A 26,665-nucleotide genomic window follows, 5' to 3' on the forward strand; every position below is an offset into this window, starting at 1 on the left:
AGTCAAGTTGGGGAGCATTTCCTGGTACAGTGTGTTGCCGCACCCACTACACAACGAAACAACTCGGGATCCCGATTTGCAACCCCCCAGGCAGACACGCAGTCCAGTCCCACCCACCGGAAATGACCCTCTATCTGCCGCAGCCAGTTGTTACGTGGGAGGCCCCTTGGTCTGGTCCAGCCACTCGGGTCCCCAACAATGAGGATCTTACGAGCTGGATCACCCTCGGGGAAACGTGCCTCATGGCCGTAGCGCAGTAACTGATGCTCCCTCACAATGCAGGTAATGTGCCTCATTCGGGACTCCATGAGCAACTGCTCATTCGACACTAAGCCAAACCAATGGTACCCAATGATTTTCCGGAGAGACACAGTGCAAAGGAGTCAAGTCTTTGTCTCAGGTCACTGATTAGCATCTATGTCTCACAACCATATAGCAAGACAGGAAGCACCAGGACTCTAAAGACTTGGACCTTTGTCCTTTTGCATAGATATCGGGAGTGCCACACACCCCTTTCCAGCGACCTCATGACCCCCCCATGCTCTCCCAATCCGTCTACTGACATCATAGGAAGAGTCACCAGAGACATGAATGTCACTGCCAAGGTAAGTAAACCTCTCAACGAGGTCAACACTCTCTCCGCAAACAGACACGCTGCTGATGGCTGTGCCCAAGAGGTCATTAAAGGCCTGGATCTTGGTTTTTATCCAGGACACTCGCAATCCCAGACACTCAGACTCTTCGCTCAAGGTGCAACGATGCTTAAAAATTTCAGATGCAGATTCAGAAATGAGTTTTCCGTTTTGCATGAGAAACTGCTCAAGGTGGGTCTTGTTCTGAAAGAGGACGCCACTTGAGATGGCCTTCCCCTCGCCCAAACATTAACCTTAAAGTCAATAAAATAGGTCCCTGATGTTAAGTCACTATTTTAGGGCTAAAATGGTAACAGAAATGTGAAACCTGCTTATATACCTAATCTTAATTATTGTGAAACAACCAAGCGGCGTCCGCTTTCTGAACAAGAGCCACCAAGGCTACACTCGATGCAATTGCACAACAAATTGCTGCTCATGCCTTTTTTCTTCCGACTTTGACCGATCGCCCCATGCTATTTCACAAACTGGCTGGCCAAATCCAGAAATCAAGGAAAAGATCGGACATTGGCTGGTCAATTTACAGCGACATTGGCCGTTTCCCGATTTGGCCGGACACTTCCCGACGATTTCGGATTTTGGCCGTAACATATATATGCAGTGCCCTCCATAATGTTTGGGACAAAGACACATTTTTTCCTTCTTTTACCCCTATGCCCTGCTGTTTCAAATTACAAATCAAAATATTCAGATGTGATTAAAGGGCACATTGCAGACTTATTAATTTAAAAGTATCTACATACATTTCGGTCACACCATGTAGAAATGACAACACTTTTTACTCACAGTCCCCCCGATTTCAGGGCAGCATAATGTTTGGGACACAGCAATGGCAGGTCTGTTAAAGCCGTTGTATTTAGGACTTTTTTGTGTACCCTTTCCCCACAATGACAGCTTGAAGTCTGAGATTTACAGTTATCAGCAGGTGCTGAGGATCTTCTCTGGTGATGCTCTGCCAGCTCTTCAGCTCCAGCTTGTGTCAGTAGTTTGTCCCCTTAGGTTTTCTCTTCAGCATACCAAAGGCCTGCTCAATTGTTTTTAAATGAGTGACTAGCTTAGGCATTCAAGAGTTTTCTATTTTTTAGTTTTGATAAACTCCTGTGTGGCCTCAGCAGTATGTTTTGCTCTAGTTGTAAAATGAAGCGCCGTCCAATGAGTTTGGAGGAATTTACTTGAACTGGAGTGGATAAGATGCTTCTCTACACCACAGAATTCACTGTGCGACTGCTGTCAACAGCTCCATTATCAATGAGGAGAAGTGTGCCAGGACCTGTAGCAGCCCAAGCCATAACACCCCCAGCACTATGTTAAACAGATGAGGTGGTAAGTTTTGGATCTTGGGCAGTTCCTTTTCATCTCCACACTCTACTCTTGCCATTACAGGTTCATCTTTGTCCCATGCATCCTCATGATCTTTTTCCAGAATACTGCAGGCTCTTTGAAGTCCTTTTTCACAAACTGTAATCTTGCCATCCTGTTTTTGTGGCTAAGGAGTGGTTGACATCTTGTAGTGTGGTCTCTGTATTTCTGTTCATGAAGTCTTCTGCTGATAGTCGTCTCTGACACACACACACACATCGACCCCCTGAAGACTGTCACTGATCTGTCAGACAGACGTTTGGGGCTTTTTCTTTACCATAGTGAAGATTCTTCTGTCATCAGCAGTGGAGGTTCTCCTTTGCTTACCAGTCCCTTTGCGATTATTGAGCTCACTAGTGCGTACTTTCTTCTTAATAATATTCCAGACAGTTGATTAGATTAGATTAGAAGCCTTTATTGTCATTATACCATGTGTAATGAAATTACAGAGCAGCTACACCTTCAAGTGTGGTGAAAAAGAATGAAAACAATCAATCATTTTTACAGTAACTATAAGGTACTACATATAAAACTGCTTAATAAAAAGCATACATGGAAAAGAAACTAATTAATAGGTAATTATGTGGTATTTCTAAGCAACAAATGTGGTTTTACTAAACAAGAAATATTACTGATCATGCAGGTATGGCACAATGAATTACCCATCATCTGAATATTACATAAAAAATAATGTAAAATATTGCACATGGAACAAAAACAGTAATATTGCACTAGACTGATTACTGCACATCCAAACCTGGCATCGGTTTGGGAGAGAAGGAGAGAGAAAAGAGAGAAGGATAGAGGCAGACGCACAGAGAGAGATGCTCATTGCATGCTGAGATTCAATGTAGCTATGGCTTCGGGAAAGAAACTGCCCCTGAATCTGTCTGTCCTTGACCTGAGGGCAACAAGTCAAACATGTGAAAACCAGGATGTGAGGGGTCCTTGAAAATGTTTCTTGCCCTACCAAGGCAGTGGGATGTATACAAGTCTTGTAGGAGTGGGCAGAGAGCATCCAGCAGTCTTCTCAGCTGCATTGATGACATTCTGAAGCCCCGTCCTGTCTGCTGCAATGCAGTTTCTGTACCAAACTGTGTTGCAGTATGTCAGCACGCTTTCTAGGAAGGAGCGGTAAAAGTTCACCAGCAGCTTTTGATCCAGATTATTCTTCTTAAGTAGTCACAGGAAGTAAAGTCGCTGCTGTGCCTTTTTAATGACCACTTTGGTGTTTGCAGGCCAATGCAGGTCAACATAAATTAAGGTACCCAAGAGTTTGATGTAAAGAGGGGCCAGGTCTGCAAAGGTGATTTCCTTTGTTTTCATGGTTTTATTTACTGAGGTCCAAGCTGATGATTTCAGGATCTCTCCTCACTGTAGGCAGACTCCTTCCCCTCTGAGATGAGTCTAACTATCGTAGTGTCATCGGCAGATGATTCTTGGTGAGGACAATCCAGCCACCTAGAGGAAAAAGGCACTGAGAAGGATTGCAAGTTGTGGCACTCTAGAGGCTGGTTCGCCCCACTGAACAACAGTGTGGAATGGGGCGAGTATGGTAGATGACCACCACAGGGATCTGAGGTATGACTGCGGGTGCATGAAGCATGATGGGAGGAGTGCTGACCTTGGGTGGTCTGGCTACGCTGTGAGGAGGCAGCCAAGACGGGGGTCGAGGGATGAAGGTCGTGGCTACTGAGTCTCCGCCGGGTGTGTGAGTTATGGGGGAGACGATGAAGGAGGTGGACAGGGTTCTGGAGGAGCCAGTGACTGCATTTTTAACTTCTGCTTTTAATGCATTTACGTATTGTGTTTTAATCCCCCACTATTCACTTGTTTTTATGGATTATTTATTTATGGATTTGTTGAGCACTGCACTGTGGACACTGTTTTTGGTTTTCCTTTGATTCTTTTTAATAAAAGCACAGAACACTTTTTACACCATCCCTTTGCTCCATGTGTGATTTGTCCCCATCTGTCAGCTCATTTGGTCATAACTATCACCAGTGTTGGGTTTGAGAGGCTCCTAAAATGTGAGGAGGGAGACTGGAGTGGACCTGCATAATCACATTAATAACAATCGATAGCGATCCCGGTGGTCCCACTTGCTCAGCGGAAATGTTGTGAGAGCGATGAAAATAGTCTGTAATGGGTTTTAGCCAAAAACCAGTATTCAGTAAATCTTGAAAAGCTATAGCAGCAATTTCCACAACTGTACACAAACATACTAAACCAACATACTGCCCAAAACAAAAAAGAAAAAATCTGAAAGAGAGCTGCAAGCCGCTGCGTCCGTACACGCCGTCATGCTGATTTGGTAAACCTCAACGTTTTACCGATGTCTCGAATGGTTTAATTCTTGTGTTTCAGCCTCATAATGGCTTCTTTGACTCTCATTGGCACAGCTCTTGTCATGTTGAACAATGGCAACTACAGACTCCAAATGGTAGAAGCAAGCCGAAGTATCTCATGAAGCAATGAAACCCACCCGAGGAATCACAAACACCAATCGTCCCAAACATTATGGTACCCTGAACTGGGGGGGAACGGGACCATATTGAAAATGTGTTGTCATTTCTACATGGTGTGACCAAAATATATGCAAATCCCCTTAAATGAAAGTCCGCAATGTGCCTTTTAATCACATCTGAACTGTTTAATTTGTAATTTTAAACTGTGGAGCAGAGGGGTAAATCTAGGAAAAATATTCCTTTGTCCCAAACGCTGTATATGATATGTGCAATTTTAACCTTGCAAGGTGAATATTTTCTTCCACTGTTTCCTTTACACTTGTAGTTAGAATAGAGCACCTTATTATTATTCACCATGCTGGCTCAGATTTAAGCAAGTCAAACATAACCATCCTGCACCCGTCCATGAGCCACCAATACAGTATTTACTTTGGGATTCACAATTTTCGAATAAAATACACTTCATTACTGAGGTCTGTTTAAAGCATTTAGAAAATGCATAAGCCTTTTAATATTTAATCTGTAGAGAATTGCCTAATCAAATAGGCAGTAAAAAAGTGTGCATTCACTTTGTCATAAACTTTAAATGACTTTCCCTGTGTGAGATAAAGACATTCATCCATCTCTAGTTTATTACATAAAAAAATTAACAACTAAATGTGAAAACATAATCTATCCTGGTTGTTAACTTTTGTGTCAGTGAGAGATTTTATAGGAAATTAAAGTTATTGAAACACATCCATGAAAAATTTTTCAGTGTCACCATCTAATATACAGTATATATTATTTTTTAATTTTTATTTTTATAGTGTATTGAGGATTTGTTCTGTTCTGTGTATTGTATTGTATTGCCCCCCTTCTTTTTGACACCCACTGCACGTCCAAACTACCTGGAAAGGGGTCTCTCTTTGAACTGCCTTTCCCAAAGTTTCTTCCATTTTTTCCCTACTAGGTTTTTTTTTGGGAGTTTTTCCTTGTCTTCTTAGAGAGTCAAGGCTGGGGAGCTGTCAAGAGGCAGGGCCTGTTAAAGCCCATTGTGGCACTTCTTGTGTGATTTTTGGGCTATACAAAAATAAATTGTATTGTATTTTATTGTATCTAGTCTGTACATATTCAGGGTTCTCCTAGTAGACTTGAGGCACATTTTCTCTGTTAATGTTCATTTTACATTACTGAGAAGACCTCTTTATTCGAAGTGACTTACAAAAGAGGTCAACATAGTTGAGTTTTGAAGGAGGTGCTACAGGACAAGGTTACAAAATTGACCCTCACAAGTGAAGAAGAGCTCCAAATCAAACAGAACCTCACTCTTTTTTTTGTTACCAAGATCCTAGCATCAAAATCATTACCAGTTAGACAGATATTCACCAAACATGAGGGTCTTCAAGCAGTTCTTAAACACAGTGAGGACATCAGCCATTCAGACAACAGTGGGCAGCTCCTTCTGTCAGGGAGGAGCTTCAGATGAAAAAGTCTGGACTGAGGTTTGATGCCACGTAGAGGTGGGATCTCCAGACGCCATTCATTAGCAGACTTGATTGGGTGAAAAGGAGCTTAGCGCCTCATGAGTACTTCCATATACAGGGTGAGTCAAAATTAGGTTAACATTTGAATGGTGGAAACAATTTATTCACAAAACCTACTTCATATGTATGTGCAAGATGATTTACAGGAATGTCTCATCATGTTCAACACATGTACCATATGTGGCACACATATTGTCCACAAAAATTTTATATAAGTATATACAGTATATAGTAGTACCATTAGTGTTAACATAATTTTGACTTAACCTGTACATAGGTGCTGATCCTTTAACTACTCTGTAGCCAAACATCAAGGATCTGAACTTATATGCAGCGGCCATAGGAAGCCAGTGAAATAAGTAGCTTTGTTGAACAATTGAATTTAATTTATGTTACTGTTGTCTATTGTAAGCAGTAAATGCAATATTAATTTTATATTGGTGTGTGTATGTGAGCGACTCCAGTATTTAACAATTTAAAGAATAGAAGGGTATGACAAAGAAGAATTTTAAGGTGCCAACCAAGACCTTCCCATTTGCTCTTAGTCTTTTTCAACAAAACAGATGGCGTAAAGAACAAAACAAAACAGCTGCCATGTGGGGTGAGTAGCTATCACTAATCCAGCTCTGATGTTGGGTCTGTCAATACGGCGCTCCATCGCTCAGTTTGTCTCCCTATCAAGTGACGCCTCCTTCTGGGCAGTTGTCCTTTTGAAGTCCAGGGACCAGAAATGGCAGAGTCAGTTAACCTCACTCAGTGGTTTCTGTGAAGGATGAAAATGACAAGACATTCAGAAACAGTGCCCCCTCTTGGCCCAGGGTGGTATCACATACCTCAGAAGAGCTTGGATGATGATCTTCAGGTGTACATTTGTGAAAACTGATAAATACAATAGATTTTCTAACTGTTATTTGATAATCAATAAGTTTTTTGTTTTTATTTTTTTTTCCTTTCTCTTATTTTGTTTTTTTCAACAAGAACTTGGGAACTTATATTTGGTTTAGTGTTATCCAAATGACTTATTGTGAAGCAGCAGGCGCTTAAGGTATTTATCTTTTTTTTTTTTTTACCGAATTTTGATAGTGTGTAGTCTCACCGAAGCCAAACGTATAATATATACTTCTGGAGACAACCATTAGTGAATTGTGCTTAAAACTGGATGGGAAGAATTAGACGTCTCGCTGAATGTCACATTTCTAAACCAATCCAATGCTTCAGGAAGGTGGTGGTCAATGTAGGGGCGGGGATTTTGAACTGCAAAGATCAGAGGTGCTCTTGTTAACCCTGGTCCAACAGAGCGCAAGCTCCTGTTTAAGATGAACCATTTAAAATTGAAAAGTCTCCTTAAAAATATATATATATACTAGGGGGCTTACCCCCTGCTCACTTCGCTCGCCAACCCCTCCAGCCGGCCACTTCGCGTCCCTACCACTCATGTTTTTTTTTCCTGTCCGCCCTGGCCATCGGACCTTACTCCTTTTCTATGTTAACTAATGTTGTCTTATTTTACTTTCTTATTTTGTCTTTTATTTTTCTTTTCTTCATTATGTAAAGCGCTTTGAGCTACTTTTTGTATGAAAATGTGCTATATAAATAAATGTTGTTGTTGTTGTTGTGATGAGGGGGTCTGAACGCACCCCAAGGAGACGCCATCACTCCTCCGAAACCCCCTCATAAACGGTGATACAATGGGATACAAATAGTTTTTTTTTACCTCCTCTTTGCCCAATCAGCTGCTGCTGCTTCCGTGCCACATGATCTGCATCTCATGCAGCGCTTTGAACATTTAAAAGCCTGTACAGCAGCTGTCCTACAAATTGCCTTTTATTTCCGGCCCCGGGTGTGGTTAAATCTGTTGGCACAAAGTGTCGTCTCGCTGGACCTGAGTTCTTAATATTTTTTAGTTTATAATTTAAAAACGGAACAAGAATCTGAAAATCTAACAGCATCACATTAAAGTTCGATACATTCTGAAAGAATGATACCAAACATATATGTAGGTTTTAAAATAAGCCTGATTTAAAGCATGACAAAAAAGATGACATAAAAACATCACGTAAAATCAGATTATACATTTGCATTTGATGGCATCAATGGACAAATGGTAAATGTGAACAATATGTTGTCGCAGGCACATACCATGTAAAAAAAATGTGTTGTCATTTCTACATGGTGTGACCAAAATGTATGCAAGTCCTCTTAAACGAAAGTCTGCAACATGCACTTTAATCATGTCTGAATTGTTTGATTTGTCTGTGGTGCAGAGGGGTAAATTAAGGAAAAATGTGTCTTTGATCCAAACATTATGGAGGGCACTGTATGTTTTTGCTGATGTATGCATCTAAATTTCCCCTAGGAATTAATAAAGTGTGACAAATCTAATTAATATTTAAAATTGTAATAAATCATAATCAAAGTACAACCCACAATTCCTACCCAATAGTTTAGAGCAGCATATGAGTAAAAGCCCTGTATGAGATAGTTCCTCATTTATTTAAAAAATCAAAAGAAAAAAGAAACAGGTGAGGCAGAGGCATGGCAAACTATTTGAAAAGAGAATTTGTTAACATTTTGACAGCTTTTGAAAGTTAATTTGTTTTCAGTTAAAAAAAGTTAAGACGTTACTTTTTTATTGATGTTAGAATTTTTCCAGTTAGGCACGGTAAGTTGATACAACAGCAGTGTAGTATAGGGAGATCACAGTAGATTCCTTGTTGCAAAATCTTATCCAATCTGATATGACTCCCGATAATGCTATTAGGGAATTAGGAGTGATAGCAAACCAAAATATCTGACAAATAAGTGAATATTTTCCTAGTGAGGCCGTGGTGGTGACCATTCTTTACAATTAGGGTCCTGTCCCTGATAGACTTCACATAAAAAATAATTTTAAAAGACTGAAGAAGAGTGTATAGATGGTTAAAATACATCCGAAAAATTAATTGTGAGGTTCTTTTCCCAACGTTGTCACTGTGAGATCAATTGATAGAACCCAGAAATGCTACCGATAATTTTGTCATTACCACCTATTGGGATATTGAAGAAGATTCCTCTTGACAAAGTTAATAGTATATAAAAAAATAGCAAGTTACTAGAAGTGTATATTTGAAATACAGATGGTCAAATAATGTATTCTTATTGTCAATGCAGAGGGCTGTAAAAGTTTGAATGCTTAATGACTTCTATTGTTTTAGTACTGTGTAGGTTAAAGCTGAAATATGAGATTCTTTTGTACTGCAGGAGTACAGAACAGCTTCAGTTACTGAAAGTATTTAGTCATGTTGTTTCCATGTTTCAACAAATTAAAATATTTCTACTAAACTGGTGTTATGTTTTGTTCAGGGTTCCTTCCCTGACTTATGTTTTTGTCTTTTTAGATCATTTTTCAGTTTGAATTATTTAATATGATTATTTCTTTTAATATCGACTTGTGTCATTTGTCATTTAGTTGATCCTTTTAATGTATTATTGTTTTGTTATGTTTAAAAATATTTCTTTACTGTTTCTTTAAAATTCTTTTTCATTCCTGTGTTTTGTGGGTGGTGCCCCAGGAGGCAGGGCCACCTGTCAGTTTCCACTGAGGGACTCCTCCCAGCCATGTAAAGGCTGATGGGTAATGCAGTCCTTCTTCGGTACACTGCATGCACTCCTGGTGGTAGTATTGGTGGTGGTGACGAGGCCTCCTCTTTTGTTTAATTGTTGCTCTTTGGAATTTTTGGCTTTTTAAAATTTTTGCTCTGATTTAGGAGTTTCATTTAAAGTTAATGTGGAGTGCCATTTTAGGCAATTCTTTTGAGCTTTTGTCTGAATTTCCCCATTTTTTGTAATAAATCTTTTACCAATAAAGACTTTTTGTTTGTTTGTCATTCCCAGAGTAGGTTTATGGTTATCCTAATTGTGGTGGGGTTAGGAATTTATTTTGTGAGCGTTACTTATATTTTTTAATTTTCAAAGCCAAAACCAATTTGGTTTGGTGTAGGCCGAAGCCAGGCATTGGAGTAGGCAGTAAGGCTGCCTTGGAGAGAGCCTTATCTGGCAGGGTAATGGGGAGTCTGGCCTGCTCTTTGGCTCTGTTTTAGAGGACTCACACATTTTTGTCATTTTTATGTGTTTGAATCACAACAATTGGGGATCGATATTGATGACCTGTGCTGGGTTGGCACCCTGCCCGGGATTGGTTCCTGCCTTGTGCCCTGTGTTGGCTGGGATTGTTCCAGCAGACCCCCGTGACCCTGTGTTCGGATTCAGCGGGTTGGAAAATGGATGGATGGATGGATATTGATGACAGAAGAACAAAGCAGTGCGTATACAGTGGTGTTTGGATAAGATTTCTTTTCCAAAGTTAACCAAACTAGTAAAAGCGCTATATAAATGTAATGAATTATTATTATTAATAGATAATTCCTTCCACAGTCTCAAAGTGCAAATATTCAAAATATGTCAGTAACCCTGGAAATTTGGAATTGAAATTCAATTATCTGCATAAGATCTTTGCAGAGTCTTTTATTAATATGTGGTATGTTTGCTTTCCAGTTGAATAAACTTATAATTTAGGATTTAGTTTTGTTAAGTTTGACTTGTTTATATGTGTAGTACTAGGGTGTTGTACCGTGTTAGCCATTATGAATGTAGAGAAAAGCCAAACAAAATGACCCCTTTTATTGGCTAACTAAAAAGATTACAATATGCAAGCTTTCGAGGCAACTCAGGCCCCTTCTTCAGGCAAGATGTAATCATGCAATCTTTTTAGTTAGCCAATAAAAGGTGTTATTTTGATTGGCTTTTCTCTACATTCATAATGGCTAACACGGTACAACACCCTAGTACTACAGATATACAAGACACCAAAATGTACCGCTACTACATGGAACTGAAGACCCGGTGGAAGAAACTGGCACACATGAACAGCGACATCTTCTTCTTAACGAAATGCAAAAAGGAAAATCTTATCCCGAAAGGCATCATGATAAGGAATCCAATCATTCACACTTATAATACTCGGTTTGCAGAGCAACTTTGTTTTAGGACATCTGCAAGGATAAGAAACCACTTAATCCAAATTTTCTACAACATCAAGAAGAACACGCAAAGAGAGATCCAAGACCTCATCCTGCTCCTTGGAAATGACAGGCAGGAGATTGTAAAGGAGCTCCATCGCTATTACAAAAGACTCCAGAAACTCCTTATTGTCAACAAAAAGAAAAAGCTGCATAGACTACGAGAGAAAGCTGGACACTTAATAGCAAAAAACAAAGAGCAATGATTACATCTTGCCTGAAGAAGGGGCCTGAGTTGCCTCGAAAGCTTGCATATTGTAATCTTTTTAGTTAGCCAATAAAAGGTGTCATTTTTCTTGGCTTTTCTCTACTTGTTTATATGGAAAGTTACTTACTTTTCATAAATTCAATAAATAAAGGATTTGCTACTATTACAGTGACCAGACGTCCCGGTTTGACCAGGACAGTCCCGTTTACAGACTATGTATCCTGATTAAGCAGACCAGACATCTTGTTCAAACAGTCCAGTTTTTATGCATCACATACCCTTTTATGTCTAGCATCCTGGAATTGAACAAAGTGTCTCATTTGGTCCCATTTTTAGGTGACCAAAAAGCAAAGCCTTTGTACATTTTTTACAAGGTGCATGAAGTTCCATGGGGGATTCCCCCACCTCTCCTCCCCAAAGTCTCTAATTCTATTTGTGTCCACTCACTGGAGTAGAGTTGAGTCCTGTTTTTTATAACCATGACCATCTGGTCAGCCTGTACTCTTCCTTCACTCTTCCTTCATTCTGTTTGGTTTAGGACTCTTCACTTGTGATCATCAGTTTCATAACCTTGTCCTGTAACACTTGTTTCTCAAAAAGTTCCCTTAATGGATGTTTAACAGCAAGAATAGCTAGGCTACCCCTTTAAATTGTGGGAGTTGAGTAATGCACAGACAGGAATTGAAGGTTTAGCCTTTTTGCATGCACAGAAATCAATTGTAACTACAGCCAAATAGGCCAACTTAAGGTAGTGCAATAGGCTCCTTTGCTGGGGCTTATAGAATGAGCTGCCATCTGGTGATCGCTCTTTTTCACCACGCTTAGGATGGAAGAGGCAGAGCCATCGTAAGGCTGAAGGTGGGCCCTAGGCATCCTGCTGGAGCTGTCTGTCAGAACTGTGGGTGACAAAGAAGACAGTGTTAGCAACCCTTCTCATTACAGGTTGGCACTGCTTACCTTGACAGAACTAGGAGGATGACCCTCAGGTGCACATGCATGAATATATATATATATATATACTCTATTTATATATAAACTCCTAATCCTAAAAGTGCAACAGTGACGTTGTTAACGTCATGTTTTTTTGTTAAATCTGGCTTATTTTAAAACCTACATAAATATGTTTGGTATCATTCTTTTCAGAATTTATCGAACTTTAATGTGATGTTGTTAGATTTTCAGATTCTTATTCCATTTTTAAATTATAAACTAAAAAATATCAACATCTTGTGAGACGGGACTTTGTGCCAAAAGATTTAACCACGCCCGGGGACGGAAATAAAACACAAAAAGTAGATGACAAAGACAGCAGCTGTACAGGCTTTTAAAAGTTCGAAGTACCGCACGAGATGCAGATCACGAGGCACAGCAGCAGCAGCATCACCATTTAAGAGGGGCTTTCGGAGGAGTGACCAAGTCTCCTTGGGGTGCATTCAGCCCCCCCCCTTCAAAACACGAGACAGCAGAGACGTGAAGTGGTTGACGAGCGAAGCAAGCAGGGGGAACCCCCTAGTATTTATATAATGTACGTACTCTGTAGTTACAGTATGTAAGAAAGCACTGGTTATATAATTAAAGTATTCAAAATTAAGTACATTCTACTGAGTTAACTTTATTTATTCAATCAATTAGCAGTAGCAATATGTTTTGCTATTCAGACAAATTAATTAAAGGAAATGTCTAAATATATTTCATGCAATTTCTCAGATGTAAATCTAGGTCTTACTTGTCACTGGCTCTGCATTCCCCAGGCGTTTTTAAACCTTCAGCTAGCAATTCCGTCTGTTGTTCTTATATCAACTTCTGACACCCATCACTGTGCCAAGATCTCCGTATACGGTGTGTCTTTGCATTTATTATGGCCTTCTCCTGTCTTCATTTTAGCTTCTTGCTTTCCTGGTTTCTTATTCTTTCCTGCTCAGAGCAAACAAACACTGAGGTTTTACCATTAATTAACCCTAACCATTTGCCGAAAGCAAGCTTATGTAATTTTTCAGATTTAGTTAACCTTCTCTATTTCAGAGCCAAAGAGAATCTTCACTTTAGCTTTTATGTTATGTTGTTTGTTCAGCTCATGTTTTTAGAGTATTCTAGATGCACAAACTCAAGAGTTTTAACAAATCTTTGCTGGAGTCTCCTCTTTTTGGCCTTTCATCATTATCATCCTTTCTACAGCTTTTGATCAGAGTTACACGACTAAATTGCAGCTTAGCTGTTACCTTAGGAAAATTGGGTAGTGGTGTTGGTGGGAGTGTTTGAGAAGGCAGACCTTTGTTTTGTAAATATAAGAAAAATTTTAAGTCATAATAATGAGTTTATATCTCAAAGATGACATGCAATGTTAAAAAGTGAATGGAAAAAAATGACCAGATGGCAAAGCCTTAAAAGCCAGTAATACAATATACAGAATAAGAAAAAGGGGCAAAGCAAAGACAACGTAGTCAGCAGTTAGAGTGTCAGTCATTCATGCTCTAGACATCAGTGTCAAAAAGTGTACAAAACTCAGTAGTCTAATCTTATTATTGCTGACAACAAAAATATTGCAAAGTAATTACGAAAATGAATGAGTACGTACACTTTATATGTATGCAATATTTTCCCAAATTTGCATTCTACCCATTTTTATTTCTTATTTACAGATGGTTGGCACAGTTGGTTAGAAAAAGAAAAATATAAAATATATGAAAAAATGAGAAAAACTTTGTACACTCTGAAATCTTTTGAAAACATGGAAGGTTTGTTTACCAGCAGATGGTACCTCAGTAGTGGGCAGCTCAGAGTTGGCATTCAGCACTTAAACTGAAAGACCTGACAGACTGGTTACTGAAGCAGACAAAGTGGTAAAAAAAAGTTCAAAAGAAAAGAAGTAGAATTGAATGGAAAGATTATAAATTATAATGAGGTAAGTGAAAACAGTTATACGTTCAAGGAAGTATTTGGTATACAAACTAAAATATTATTAAGCTAAACAGCTATTCTTGTTGGTAAAGCTCATGCATAAGTACAAACAGTAAAGAGTCACTCAAAGAGGAGTGAAATGCAAATGTGGCATGTGTCAAGGACAAGAATTGTTCTAAAACATAAACATATCTATTTATATATTGTGGCGGACTACCGAGGCCCTTACCCTGCCAGAATGCCTCAATCACTATCTCCCCCAGAACGCTAGGGGGCAGCCCACCTGGCTTACAGTGGGGCCATGGGTTTGGAGTATGGAAGTTCAATGCTGCTGGGGCCTGTGGACACACCCAGAAGTGCTGCCGGAAGAAGCTCATTGGACACTTGGGGACTCATGCATAACGCCATGCGTAGAAGTCACACTAACACATAGCGTATGGACAAAAGTGGAAATGTGCGTACACACACGAAAAAATTCAGATGTACAAAACCGTCCATACGCCAACTTCCACACACTTCTGCTACATAAATCCTGGTCAATGTGAAGAGTAACGCTTGTGCACATGCCTGCCACCCCACCCCGACTCCTCCCAGAATTTTGCATATTTTAATATGCAAATCAATATAAATAGCCCCTTAAGTTTAGCATTCTGTGAAAATACAATGGCAAAAGCACAGGGAAAACAGAAGAATTTTCAGTGAATACCAAGTGGAGGCACGGAAAAAAATACTATTTGTTGGTTTAAGCAGTGGTATAAAAAACAAATGAAAGTTAATCGAGTGACAGAGTGGTAGAGAAACTTGAATGTTCAAGTTCAGAAAGTTGCACACTGCCCGAAATAAAAGAGAAGTGGTCAGATATCAAAGTCGCCATAAAAAGGAGAGTTGTTGCTCACCGTCTGAGTGTGATACAGAAGCATATTAGGGTACAGAGAAAAGAAAAAAATAGGGACACAGTTAAAAAAAAGTCAAAATGTTCACCAGTCTTTACAAAGGCATTCTGGTCTTTATATAGTGTATACTATGAGTTAAAGTACTGTGACTATATGCTGGTATGGCATGTCTGCCTTTTACAATTAGACAGTAATTATAACTTACTTTAATTATTTGTGTGGACTGTGCAGCCCTATGTGTGGTCTGTGGTAATGCTGGAGTGTCATTCAGCGCATTAACTCTTTTTAGTGTATAGTGTACTGAAATCTGCTTGTCATGTGGCTCTTCATTATCAACAGCAGAAAGGCCTCACTTAATATAAACTCTTTTCACCACCTATTTGATGGCACACTGTTTAGTAAGAATAGATACTGTACAGTTATTTTTTTTACAAATGTACTGACCAATTCTTTGCACCTCCCATTGATTCTGACTTTACCTTTGTAACTGAACGACATTGACCACATACAGCCAGCGGAAGTGCATCGTTCACTTTTACTTTAAAGTCCAGTGATGTGCTGGAATACCAAATTTGGTTTCACAGAACAGGTACCTCATAACAGGTTATGTTTATTTTTAACACATGTAAGGTGTTCACTCTGAGGACTTACTACAACGTGTATCATACAGACCAATCTCACTCCTGAATAATGACATTAAGATACTCTCCAAAGTTCTAGTTAGAAGGATTGAGAAAGTTTTAATATCACAAGACCAAACCAGATTTATTAAAGATAGACCCTTAGCTTCTAATCTTTGATGCTTGTTTAATATAGTATACTAGCTGATTACCCAGTGGCTTCGCTCACTGAGTGCAAGGGGAAAAAAATAAAATGTAGTATTTATAAAAAAAGTTTGTTAATTGCCAATTTTTTTTTCAACAAATAAAGAGCACTTACAATAACCTAGAAATCAATATAAACAACATTATTAACATCATTATCATATGAGAATATGAAGTAATATATAAGAAGCACATTGCATATAAATATAAATTATAGGCTGTTCGTTTGTCTGTCCAGGATTTTAAATCACCTGTAGCTCGCAAACCGTTTCACCTATTGACTTGAAATTTGGAATACATATACTACGTGACGTCTACTATCCGCTTTCAGGGTGATGATTATATGACTCTTTTTATCTTTATTTTATTTTATTGTAGAATCAACTCTCGGCAGCGTGCAGCAGCGCGTTCTCATTCCCTACCACCTTTGCTAATCATTCTTGAGGCAGATTGAAGACTTAAGTGCCAGATTAAGTGAAAGGTTAAAGAAAACATACTAAGTAATTGCAACACAAAAACTAACTTAATCATTTTTAACACGAAAAGATGAGCTGCTCAGGAAGCAGCAAGCGCATCAACCTCTGAGAAAACGAATGCTAAACATACAGAGAAAGATGATGAATACTATGAATGCACAAGTCAAGTGTATTCACTGCACGTGCTTTTCCACAGCAGCCTGCAGAGTATCCAGGGTCAGTCCAGTGATGAAGCTGACATTTCTATTTGTTCAGGCGTTTTGCATCATCTGAACTTATGTTGCTTCCCCAGAAGACCACCTGGGTCCATTTAGGACGTCTCACACCATTTTTATTATGTGTGTGACTCCTAATCATAACATATTATATACATACATGAACCCAAATGATGACTTATATTATTTATTTTATCACTGTTTAATGTATGGAAATTTTTTATTATAATTTTGAAGCAAGAATTTGACCATAAATGCAATAATAATTATATTTAAAAGTAAGAGTATCAAGTTAGCAACACTCTAGACATTTAAAACACAAGCTACTTTTACTTTGTAATTTATCTAAAAAAAAAAAAAATTGGGGTTCATTTTCTTGATGTCTCATTGCTTTTTATCTTCTGTCTTTTCTGAGTATTAGGCATTTGGTCTCAGCAGCCTCCTGCACAAATAGTGTTGGGCTACAGATAAAAAGAATCACTGAAGAATGATGATCCCAATTGGGATGGCAATGCATTTAATTAATGAATAAAATGAACATTAGATCATCTTATTCTAGTAGCACTCTGCCGCAGACAGATAGAAAGAAGGCCAGTGGATCACAATTACTAGGTTAGACTGGCAATCCCAAGATTCCCATGGCAACATCATTATATGAAGTAGACAATTTAATTTTGAGGCCGCCTTGCATGAATCACAGTAAACAAAAAAAAAAAAGACAAAAAAGACAAAACCTTACCAGTGTTTAATTTCCTGCAATTAAAAATAGACTATTTATTTTGTAATTGCTGGTTACTTTGAATATTTGTTTTTCCAGGCCACTATTGACAAACCAGATGTGGATTTGTACACATTATTTTTTAAAATAGAAAGTCATCTGGTTTGATTTTAAGTTAAATATGTTTGTTTGTTCATAGGATTCGTATGCATATTCCAGAGCTGTCATTCTCACTCAGAAGACACTCGGGTTCTCAAAAGGAGTAAGCATGCTCAGTGTATTTCATGTAACTTACTAAAATTTAAATAAAATGTAACTGCATGTAGAATCAGATTGTAAAATTAAATATGTACAGGATTTTTTGATTGACCTGGTTGTCAACATGAGTTTCAAATTTTAAAATGTAGTGAAGTCCTGATTTACTAATACCTTATACAGAATATGATGACTGCATATTGGGTAACACTGAACAATAAAGATTTTGTTTCCTGAACACTTTTGGGTGTATCTTAGGACTTTGGCCTGCTGATCGCAAAATTCATCTTTATATTTTCCTATCATGTACGGCACTTGCCTGTTTTTGTGATATCCTTGTACATTCAAAGTGTACATTTTGTAACCAAAAGGTGGCGCAACTGAGCCCCAAAACACAGACAAATTGTCGCCCAACATATCTCTGGGTTCAAATAAAGGACTTTCATTTGGTACCAACACGTTTCCAATCAAGCACCAGTCAACACAAAGAATATAACAACCAATTTCTTTTCTCCTTCCGTCCTCCAAGTGAGTGTCACCCACTGCCTCCTGACATGAGGCTGCAGACTTCTTTTCAAGTGGACCCAGGACTGCTTCCAGTGTCACAGCATCGGCAGTTCGAAGCACTTCTAGGTCATGTGGAAAAGAGGGCAGCCCTCCCTCGGCGACGTACTCTGGTGGCACCCAAGGACGCAGAGAGGGCTGTGTTTCTGGTCCAAAAGTAGTACCACGTACTTTTGGGATAGCCATGATAAAGGGTCTCTTTATATTAAAAAAGAACTGTCCACTCTCCTCCTGTGCTTGAGTAGAATGTGAGGCCACCTGTTTGAAAGCTGACGTTGTACTGTAAATGGACCTTTCAACATGATAATGATCAGAAATACACTAACAAATCCATCAAGGAATAACTCAAAAAGAAGACATGGAGGGTGTTGGACTGGCTTAGTCCAAGCCCTGATTTGAATCCCATTGAAATGTTGTGAGGGTGTTTGAAGCGGGAAGTACATGAATCTGAAGGAAGTTTGCATGCAGTTGTGGTCAAAAATTTCATGGAGTTAATGTTGGTACAGTACCATCTTCTGAGGCCAAGGCTGGGCTTACTTAGACTATTAAATGTGTTGATATTTCTGTTATGGGCGGCACGGTGGCGCAGTGGGTAGCGCTGCTGCCTCGCAGTTGGGAGATCTGGGGACCTGGGTTCGCTTCCCGGGTCCGCCCTGCGTGGAGTTTGCATGTTCTCCCCGTGTCTGCGTGGGTTTCCTCCGGGTGCTCCGGTTTCCTCCCACAGTCCAAAGACATGCAGGTTAGGTGGATTGGCGATTCTAAATTGGCCCTAGTGTGTGCTTGGTGTGTGGGTGTGTTTGTGTGTGTCCTGCGGTGGGTTGGCACCCTGCCCAGGATTGGTTCCCTGCCTTGTGCCCTGTGTTGGCTGGGATTGGCTCCAGCAGACCCCCGTGACCCTGTGTTCGGATTCAGCGGGTTGGAAAATGGATGGATGGATGGATATTTCTGTTGAACACGACGCCTACAACTGCTGCTTGCTTATTGAATTGCTTTCATAAGTATGACCATATTTCACCAATACTGACCATGCTCCATTGGCTTCTGGTCCACTTCAGAATCAATTTTTACAATTCTTTTACGTGTTTTCAAATGTTTGAATGGAACAGCCCCATATTACTTCTCTGAACTTCTTCACCAGTATGTGGACTGTAACACCCGGGGAAATAAGACTATTGATTTACTGTATGCAAACGTTAAAGACGCATACAGCGCCACCCTGCTGCCTGCGCTTGGGAAAGCAGATCATAACCTGGTTCTGCTTCAGCCTCACTATAAACCAAAAGTGAGAGTCCTACCTGTAACCACACGATCATTCAGGAAGTGGACCCCGGAGGCTGAGAATACTCTGAGAGAATGTTTTGGAACTACAGACTGGGATATCCTGCAGGGATCTCATAGTGAGAACATTGAGGAAGTTGTTGACTGCACTACTGACTACATCAACTTCTGTATGGACATTGTAGTTCCAGTAAAAACTGTACGCTGCTATGCTAACAACAAACCATGGATTACAAGTGACATAAGGGCCTTTTGAACCAGAAGAAAAGGTCTTTTAAAGACGGTGATCAGCATGAGCTCAAGCGCGTGCAGAAGGAACTCCGAGTCCAGCTCAGGGCAGCGAAGGAGCAGTACAGGAGAAAGCTGGAGCAGAAGTTGCAGAATAACAGCATGAAGGAAGTGTGGGATGGGATGAAGATCATTACTGGCTGCAGCTCAAAGCGGGGTACCACCATCGAGAGAGACGTGAAGAGAGCAAACCAAATGAACAACTTCTTCAACAGGTTTGACCACCCTAACCCACTCTCACTCTCACCTCGGAGTACTGCACCCTCCACACATCCTCAGCATAGCAGAGACATTCCCACCCATAATTACAACAGCGCAGGTGAGCAGAGAGCTGAGGAGACTTCGTGCCAGCAAAGCAGCGGGTCCAGATGGAGTATCGCCACGATTGCTGAAGGTCTGTGCATCGGAGCTGGGGGGTCCTCTACAGCGCATCTTCAACTTGAGCCTGGAACAGGGGAGAGTCCTAGAGACTTTGGAAAATATCTTGTATCACCCCAGTCCCAAAGGTATCACGTCCTAGTGAGCTGAATGACATTCGGCCTGTTGCTCTGACATCACATGTGATGAAGACCATGGAGAGGCTGCTGCTTCACCACCTTAGGCCACAGGTTCAACACGCCCTTGACCCTCTGCAGTTTGCATATCAGGAGAAGGTGGGAGCAGAGGATGCCATCATCTATATGCTACACCGATCCCTCTCTCACTTGGACAGAGGTAGTGGTGCTGTAAGAATTATGTTTCTAGACTTCTCTAGCGCCTTCAACACAATCCAACCTCTGCTCCTTAGGGACAAGCTGACAGAGATGGGATTAGATTCATACCTAGTGGCATGGATCGTGGACTATCTTAAAGACAGACCTCAGTATGTGCGTCTTGGGAACTGCACGTCTGACATTGTGGTCAGCAACACAGGAGCGCCACAAGGGACTGTACTTTCTCCGGTCCTGTTCAGCCTATATACATTGGACTTCCAATACAACTCGGAGTCCTGCCATGTGCAAAAGTTCGCTGATGACACTGCTATCATGGGCTGCATCAGGAATGGGCTAGAGGAGGAGTATAAGGACCTAATCAATGACTTTGTTAAATGGTGTGACTCAAACCACCTACAAGTGAACACCAGCAAAACCAAGGAGCTGGTGGTGGATTTTAGGAGGCCCAGACCCCTCATAGACCCCGTGATCATCAAAGGTGACTGTGTGCAGATGGTGCAGACCTATGAATATCTGGGAGTGCAGCTGGATGATAAATTAGACTGGACTGCCAATACTGATGCGCTGTGCAAGAAAGGACAGAGCCGACTATACTTCCTTAGAAGGCTCGCGTCCTTCAACATCTGCAATAAGATGCTGCAGATGTTCTATCAAACAGTTGTGGCGAGTGCCCTCTTCTACGCGGTGGTGTGCTGGGGAGGCAGCATTAAGAGGAAAGACGCCTCACACCTGGACAAACTGGTGAGGAAGGCAGGCTCTATTGTTGGCATGGAGCTGGACAGTTTAACATCTGTGGCAGAGCGAAGGGCGCTCAGCAGGCTCCTATCAATTATGGAGAATCCACTGCATCCACTTAATAGTATCATCTCCAGACAGAAGACCAGCTTCAGTGACAGACTGCTGTCACTGTCCTGCTCCACTGACAGATTGAGGAGATCATTCCTCCCCCAAACTATGCGACTCTTCAACTCCGCCCCGGGGGTAAACGTTAACATTATTCAAAGTTATTGTCTGTTTTTCACCTGCATTATTATCATTCTTTAATTTAATATTATTTATTGTATCAGTATGCTGCTGCTGGAGAATGTGAATTTCCCATTGGGATTAATAAAGTATCTATCTATCTATCTATCTATCTATCTATCTATCTATCTATCTATCTATCTATCTATCTATCTATCTATCTATCTATCTATCTATCTATCTATCTATCTATCTATCTGGATGTGCTGAGAACTGTGGTCTAGTAGCCACATGCTCTTAGTTGTGCCGAGGTTGATGTTGAGGCAAAGGGGGGGGATCTGGCTTTTTTGTGTTAGCTGCTCGTCTTGTCTGGAATCACTTTCCTTATTTTACTGTATTAGGTCTGTCCCAATATTAGCCATTTTAAGTGTTATCTCTTCTCACTGGCATTTGACCTGGCAAGAGGTTCACATTATGTTTGTTAATGTTGGCTCGTGTACATTCATGGTTATGAATATTGTGACGCATCAATTGCTGTCTTGCACCCCAAAAATGAGGCGGAGTCTCGATACTTTAGCAAAACCAGCTTTATTCTACTTGAAACAGGAACAGCACAGTCATTTATTGCAGCAGGATCTACCACTCTCCCACACACAGACACAGCAAGCGAGCAGGGTCGGGGCCAGGTCAGTATACTGTTCCCTGCATTTATAATGTTTCTTGCATCACCCATTGGCGAAAGGCGCTTATGGCACACCAGCGATCGGCTCGTATTTGTTTCTGTGGTACTATGCTGCTGCGCTGCGAACCTGTGGTTGCCTCGGCGATGGATAAGCAACCCTCTAAAGACGCAGCAGTCGTGCTTTGGCGTGTCGTCCCGTTGCTGGGGGTCCCAAAAGAGTTTAGAAACCTCTCAATATGTATGCATGGGTGTGGATGTCTTATATTTTACGTGATGGTTGGTTATGTTTGCAGCTTTGTTATGTGTATATACAGTATATTTTTTAATTGCTTCTTTTACCCTTTCAGTTTTGGCTGTTGTAAATGTACTTTATACGTAAAGTTTGACTTGACTTGACTTCAATGAAAAGGCAATTTTTTCCTTGTGTTTTCATTCAAGTATATCACCTTTACCGGTAGGCACTGTTTGCCTGTTCAAATATATTCTAAAAGTCACCAATTTCTATGGGATGTACTTAGTTTTTCACATGACTGTATATTTAAAAATGCTACAACATGTCTGGGGGTACAAAATATTTTCCTCTAGGGTGGGTTTAAACTTCCAAAACAGTAAAATAATGTTATTTTTAGTGTGAGTGATCATTACATTGTTAATGGATTGAGCGCTTGTATTATTTATATGTTCTAACACTCTGTGTCTGACATTCCATAATGTTTCTCCATAATAATAAACATATTGTAACATATGGTCAGAAAAATATTGGAAATAGCAACATTATCACCCACAAGTGTGTTAGAGGAACAGCTGCCATGGTAGCAGGCAAAAGCATGTAATTGCTAATGTTACAATTTGGTTAATGTCATATTATTCTGTAATAGTCTGAAGCCCCCTGGTGATGCCTGTGATGTGCAACAGATTGTAATATCTGTTTATCCATCAATCTGTCCATCCATTGTAGTACAAATCTCGATTCTCTTTCTACGTGAGTAGTGTAATAAGTCATTTATTTTCTCTGGCCGTCTCTCTGCAATGATATCTGGCCCTGCTTTTTTCACATGTCCTCGGACTACACACTGGGATTATGGGGACTTCTTTTATTGATGCTTGTGTGGACAGAGATTGGAGAAATGGCTGCTTCCCACAGTTTCAGGAATTCAGTTATTGCAGAGAGAGCAGGCAGATGTAATACCCATCTGGTTTGGAGCTCTGGCTCATTCTGTTTCATCTTGAAATATTTCCCCATACATTTAGTCCATTATTCACACATTAAACCAGAGGGTTTTAATGTTTTTAATCTGTGGACCGAAATAAGAAAATAGATACAATTATGGGACCCATAAAGAAGATTATTACAGCAGGGACATACATTGACAAATAAGAATGGCCATATCATGAAAAAACAGCAAAGGTTTATTTCAAGCATATTTCTCACATGAACTTATTAGAAATTTGAAAAACTATTTTTCCTTTACTATGTGCTGGGACCTTTACATTTCTGCCCTGTCACTGTGTCTGGAGATGGCACATTCTCCACACAGGTTTTCACTGATTACGGTTGGTCTCTAATCCCAATTAGATTGACTGCTGATTGTAAATTCACCTGGTATGATGGAGTGTGGGTGTGCACACAGGTGTGTTATGTGTTGGACTTGTGTCAAATCCAGCTCCCTTATCACTTATTAATAGAGAACATTCATCCACCTTCATGAAGTGTGTCTGTATATCAGTATGTCTATCCGGTTGCTGTGTCTCTGTCATATGCCATTTGGCATGGGATTCATAAAAGCAGTGCTGATGTTTGTAGTGTGCCATCTGTTGGAATAAAAAAAGCAATGAATTTTGTTACTACATGTATTGTCATTATATGCTTGGAGGACAACTTAAGAACTCATTAAAACAATAATTCCTCCCTGAGTTGTGGGTTGGGGCTGTTGCCTAATGCTTCTCCTCCTTTATCCTCAACAGATCCAGACGACTGGCAATGATGTCACTTCTGCCACTGAGCTCACCTCTTCCTACCTGGCTTCCTCTTAATGGGTTAAACCTCCATCTTGGAGCAGTCTGATTTATGACTTTCATCTGGAAAGATGGTTTTTTTTTTTGCTATCAATTATTTTTTTTCATCAAATATATGGGGTTCGCCTTATGGTGCCGGAACACTTTATGATCTATGTTTTGTTTTCTTTCCACAATTTTTAAATACATTCCAATGGATGGTGTATTGCAAATGTTAATGCTGAATATGTCCAACAGAAAGTAACTGCAGGATGGACATAAATCATTTTATCCACCTTAATAAAAGTCACATTTTCCTAGCAAAACATTTTGACTATCAGAGTGGTCAGTTCAACTAGGAATGCCAAGATGAGGCAGCGAATACAGACGGCTCTATTGGAAGAGGAAATACGCTGCCGTGAGGGAAAGGGATTGGGCACATATTGTTATATCAGACTGAATGGACAACCCATGTATCAAATAAAAAACATGAAGTCTATGTTGATTACTTATATTTCAATTCATCTTAGTTTTTAATAAATCTTCACTGTCATTATGGGTTATTGAATGTAGAATATGAGAAAATATGCCAATTGTATCCATATAAAATAAAATTTATAACATCATAAAATATGAATAAAATGAAGCGGTCTGAATCCTTTCTGAATCCTCTGTATGAGCTTTACAATTAAAAAGGCACAAGTTTGCATACTTTGTGAAAGTAAGGTTATAAAAGTAAGTCATTTGTCTCTTTTTACATTTTAAAGCAGAATTTCACCTTTCACATTCCAGGGTGTCAGCTCCGTATTTTGCTAAACTTCATCCATCCATCCATTATCCAGCCAGCTATATCCTAACTACAGGGTCACGGGGGTCTGCTGGAACCAATCCCAGCCAACACAAGGCAGGAAACAAACTCCGGGCAGGGTGACAGCCCACCACAGGGCACACACACACACACACCAAGCACACACTAGGGACAATTTAGAATCACCAATGCACCTAACCTGCATGTCTTTGGACTGTGGGAGGAAACTGGAGCACCCGGAGGAAACCCACGCAGACACGGGGAGAACATGCAAACTCCACGCAGGGAGGACCCGGGAAGTGAACCCAGGTCTCCTAACTGCAAGGCAGCAGCGCTACCCACTGCGTCACCGTGCCGCCCCTTTTGCTAAACTGTATCCCTTAATGCATAAAGGCTGCTCCAGTAATGAGTCTGTGCTGAACCTCCAAGACACTTTTATGAAGCGTGTCAAGAGTAACCTATCAAGCCAGATAATATACACCCTACCGTGCTTTTACGATATACAACAGATGACTTAGCATTTAAATCAGTCTGGTTTGTTCTGCCCCAGCTGCTAGCAGCTGTACTTGTGGGAAACCCTAAATCAAAATGTACTCCTTTACAGCTTTACTTGAATGATAGGATAGCTGAGTGAAGCACAAATCCACATTCTTGGGTAGCTAAAGTAATTGAACAAGTTAAAGACCTCTTTGCCATTTTCTGTAGATCTGGAATAAAATCAGTCAACCTTTGATCTGCTGGTGTACAAATTCCTGTCTTTCCTGAACTAATGTAACTGAATCCCAAGAAGCGCGGCCCTCTCCTTAAAAATGACATGCCTATCCATGTAAACTCTTTGAAGTGATAAATCACAAAAGAGGACTGCAGTTTTGCTTCCCTGAATGTGATTTAAGATTGCATGTCTTCTCTGTCAAGTGTTGTACTCTATACTGTGGATTTAGTCGTCCCATGACCAGAATGTACATGCTTCAGGAATCATTAAATCTTAGTTATGTCGGGGTGGACAAAGCGTCACTGCTTTTTAGCTTTGTGAATTTACTAAACACATATTTGCAAGGTCTGCATGCTTCTAAGCTGGTCAATGAATAAAACTAAGAAGGCTGTGGTGCCCGGCGGGTGTCCATGCCTGGCCGGGACGCCTAGGAGGAAGGGAGGAGGGCTTGTGCCTCCTCCAGGACACGAGGGGGCGTCCTCCCTGGTGGCTTTGGGGACCACGGGTACGGAGCTTAGAAGCTCAACCCTGTAGGGGCCCGTGGTCACCGCCAGGGGGCTCCCCGATGCCTTGGGAACATTGTCCCTCAGTACTTCCGCCACACCGGGAAGTGCTGGGGGGAAGAGACTTGACGGCACCCGGTGGACTTCCGGCTTCTCCTTGGGAGCTTCCGCCACACAGGGGTGTGGCTACGGAAGTCCTGAGGATGCACCTGGAGCCCATCTGGGGCACATAAAAGGGGCCGCCTCCCTCCAATCAAGAGCAAGAGTCGGGAGGAAGAAGACGAAGCGTGGTGGAGAGGAGTGGAGGCGGACAAAAGACTTGAAAGGCATTGTGTTGTGGCCAGGACATTTGAAGGGGTGATTGGTGCTTTGTGCACTGGGTTGTGCATCTTTATTGAATTATTATGAATAATAAACGTGTGGTGGACTATAATATGGCGTCCGTCTGTGTGTGTCTGGGCTGCGTATCACAAGGCCAAAGTTATGAAAAAAGGATGGAATATTTGTATTAATAAATCACATAAATAGAAGCAATGAACAGGAGTGAAACAGTAAAAATAACACAGAAAACAATTAAATACAGTTTAGTTTGTTTCTCTTTCTGTCTCG

The sequence above is a fragment of the Erpetoichthys calabaricus genome, chromosome 11 (genome assembly GCF_900747795.2).
Source record: "Erpetoichthys calabaricus chromosome 11, fErpCal1.3, whole genome shotgun sequence".
Lineage (NCBI taxonomy): Eukaryota > Metazoa > Chordata > Cladistia > Polypteriformes > Polypteridae > Erpetoichthys > Erpetoichthys calabaricus.